At 37.8% G+C, this 3843-nt stretch overlaps 1 non-coding gene across 1 annotated transcript; it reads right to left on the bottom strand.

The window, feature by feature from the left end:
- Positions 1–939: 939 nt before the first annotated feature.
- Positions 940–1046, bottom strand: LOC121229961 (small nucleolar RNA R71). The gene has a single exon (XR_005927912.1). It is a non-coding gene; the product is annotated as a small nucleolar RNA R71 (small nucleolar RNA).
- Positions 1047–3843: the final 2797 nt, after the last annotated feature.

Raw genomic sequence — 3843 nt, 5'->3', positions numbered from 1 at the left:
AGTTTAGTTAATTAGTTAGTTAAAACGAACCCTATTATTCTTAGGCTAGATAATAAAAAGACAGTCATTACTAGTATTTTTAGTTACTTTGGGTTCGACAATCCGATCTTCCTAAAGTTATACTACTGTTCGATAGGTACACTTGCCTTCATCGTGATAATACTTAGTTTCAAGAACGATTAATTATAAATTTATAAAACTTATCACACAAAATCACGATCAAGTTTTTGGCGCCGTTGCCGGGGAACTAAGATATTAGGAACACTCAAATTTTATTACTTTAGCCATTTATTTTTCTTGCAAGATAATTTTATTTTATTATTATTATTTATTAATTTTTTTTCTCTTGGCAAGTTTTTATAGTTTATGACTAGAAGAAACCCGTCAGGACCACTACTTTTTGACAAAGAAATCGATCGCACAGTTCGTAGAAACCAAAGAGAAATAAGGCGAAACTTAAGATACACAGAGAACAAGCAAGAGGATGATATTCAAACCCCAATCGAGGAGATGGCTGAAAACCAAGAAAATCTGCTACCTCCTGCGATTGCTGTTAATCAGAATCTTGCTCCGCGCACTATGTATGATTATGCTAAACCTAATTTAATAGGAACTAAGTCAAGTATAGTTAGACCTGCTATTGCTGCAAAAAATTTTGAACTGAAACCTAACACAATTCAAATGATACAACAGTTTGTTCAGTTTGATGGTTTGCAGGACGAAGATCCCAATGCTCACTTGGCAAATTTCCTAGAATTTTGTGATACATTTAAAATCAATGGCATTTCTGATGACGCCATCCGTCTTTGGTTGTTTCCCTTTTCGTTAAGGAATAAGGCTAAACAGTGGTTGAACTCGTTACCACGAGGGTCAATCACTACTTTGGAACAAATGACCAAAAAAATTTTATTAAAATATTTTCTAGTGGCTAAAACAGCCAAATTACGTAATGATATCTCTTCTTTTGTGCAGATGGATTTAGAAACACTCTACGATGCATGGGAGAGATACAAGGACCTTTTGAGAAGGTTCCCTCACCATGGGTTACCGCTTTGGCGACAGGTTCAAACGTTCTATAATGGCCTGAATCCTTCGACTCGGCAGATAATTAATATAGCCGCTAGAGGAACTATCAATAATAAAACACCTGAGGAGGCTTACGAATTTACTGAGGAGATGTCACTGAATAACTATCAGTGGCAAGTTATGAGAAAAAAGCCGACAAAAGCAGCCGGTGTTTTCAACCTCGACGCGGTTACTATGCTATCTAACCAAGTACAACTCTTAAATAAAAAGATTGACGGTTTGTGTGGTTCTACTCAGGTACATCCAGTGATGATGTGAGATTCGAATGGAGGAGGAGCATGTATAGAATATCAACCCTTCAACCCTAGCATCGAGGAGGAACAAGTCCAATATATGGGTAACAATAACTCTAGATCCCAAAATAACCCATATAGTAACACTTGTAATGCAGGTTGGAGGAACCATCCCAATTTCTCGTGGGGCGGTCAAGGAAATCAAAGGCCACAACATCTCTGGGTTTTCAAAACCACCTTACCAGCAAGAAAAGAATCCGAACCTTGAGGAGATGCTAACCAAATTCATCTCAGTGTCAGAAACCCATTTTCAAAATACCAAGATAGCACTTAAGAATCAACAAGCATTGATCTAAGGGCTCGAAACTTAGATTGGACAGCTTGCCAAGTTGATTTCTGAACGACCACAAGGTCGCTTGCTAAGTAACACAGAATCTAACCCAAGGAAGCAACTCAATGCGATTACTAATCAAGATGAGGAAGGGTTAGTCACACTTGAACCAAAACCAAGGTAAGAAATTGAGATAAGCAAAGGCAAAGGTGAGGTAGACCACAATAAGCAGAAACCAGTGAGTACAGAATACAAACCTCATATGCCATACCCTAATGCGACAAGGAAAGACCGCTCAGATGAACAATTTGGTAAATATCTTAAACTCTTAAAAAAAATTACATATTAACTTACCGTTTATTGAAGCTCTATCACAGATGTCAAATGCAATGAAATTTTTAAAGGAGCTTTTAGCAAATAAGCGGAAGTTGGACGAGGTTTTGCATGTAAAGCTAAACGCAGTTTGCTCAGCTATTCTACAGAATAAGCTACCCAACAAATTAAAAGATCCAGTGTAACACCCCGAACCCAAGACCGTCACCGGAGTCGAAAACGAGGTGTTAACAGACTTTTAAAAATTTTCCAGACACTGCCAATCTGCGTAATAGTCGCTTTAAAAATCATATCTTGAGTTTCACAACTCGAAAATCAGTTCCGTGATTTTTCCCTGAAACTAGACTCACATGCCCATCTACATATTTTTTTCTAGAATTTTTGGTCGGGCCAATTAGTACAGTTTATTAGTCAAAGTCTCCCATGTTACAGGGATCGACTACCCTGACCTTTGCGCATTACGACTTGGATATCTCCTTGTACAGGGCTCCAATACTGATGCCGTTTGTTTCTATAGAAACTAGACTCAGGAATCTATACATATATGGTATGGCTCCTAATTATCTCTGGTTAATTTAAGGTAAATTTTCAAAGTCGAAACAGGAGATCCAGAAACCGTTCTGGCCCTGTTTCACGAGAACTTTAATATCTCTTAATATACTGTTCATATGATTGTTTCGTTACTTTCATATGAAAATAGATTCATCAAGGTTCGATTACATAATTTATTCACTATTTAATTCCATTCCTACAAATTTTTGTCATTTTTCAAATCCACACCACTGCTGCTGTCAGCATCTGTTTTCAAGGTAAACTTTACCTATTTCGTGGTTACCATGGACCAACTAGGGTTTTGTCATACATAGGTCCACATATGATCATATTTAGCCATTCCAATGGCTGATCATTTGCCCAACACTTCCATTCCAAACCATAGTCACATCGTGAAACCATATATACATACATAAACACAAATGGTCTAATGCCATACTCCACTTCTACGAGCCATTTTCGCATGGCTTTACACACATACATCACAAAAAGTTCTTAAACAACAGGGGGTAGTCCTATACATGCCATATCCAGAGTTCAACTAAAAGAGTACCAAAAGAGCTTTGATAGTGTGGATGACTTCGACTTCGCTGATCCCGAATCCGATAGCTAACGAACAAAATCTATAAAACAGAGAGCCAAAGCAACCGGGTAAGCATTTTAAGCTTAGTAAGTTTCAAGTAATGAAATCGGCTTTGACTAAAGTATTACATTCACATAGCTAACTAAGTCACTTTATTAACACACATTCTCATAATCATACTTACTTCACACTTCATCAACATATATACACAAGGTATCAACCTTTCTAAAAGCCGAAAATTCATTAGTCGATTTCACGAAGACTATTTAAAACTAATCGACTTTTCTGAAGCACATGCAAACATACCTTATCGTTCGGTTTAGTCGAGCGTATTAATAGAATTAATTACAGCACCAAGCGCTCACATTCAAACCCAAGTCTCTTCGGTATTTAACCGGATATAGCCGCAAACACATTTGCCTTCGGGTCTTAACCCGGACATATCAACTTGCATAATTGCCTTCGGGTCTTAGCCCGGATATATCAACTTGCATAATTGCCTTCGGGTCTTAGCCCGGATATATCAACTTGCATAATTGCCTTCGGGTCTTAGCCCGGATATATCAACTCGCATAATTGCCTTCGGGTCATAGCCCGGATATATCAACTCGCGTAATTGCCTTCGGGTCTTAGCCCGGATATATTCCAATGCTCATGCACACATATATCAATAATCATAACACATCCATATCATTTCTTCGTTACTAAGGCTCAAACACAAAACA

This window comes from Gossypium hirsutum, chromosome A05, assembly GCF_007990345.1.
Source record: "Gossypium hirsutum isolate 1008001.06 chromosome A05, Gossypium_hirsutum_v2.1, whole genome shotgun sequence".
NCBI classification, from domain to species: domain Eukaryota; kingdom Viridiplantae; phylum Streptophyta; class Magnoliopsida; order Malvales; family Malvaceae; genus Gossypium; species Gossypium hirsutum.
This window is presented reverse-complemented; position numbering and strand designations above follow the sequence as displayed.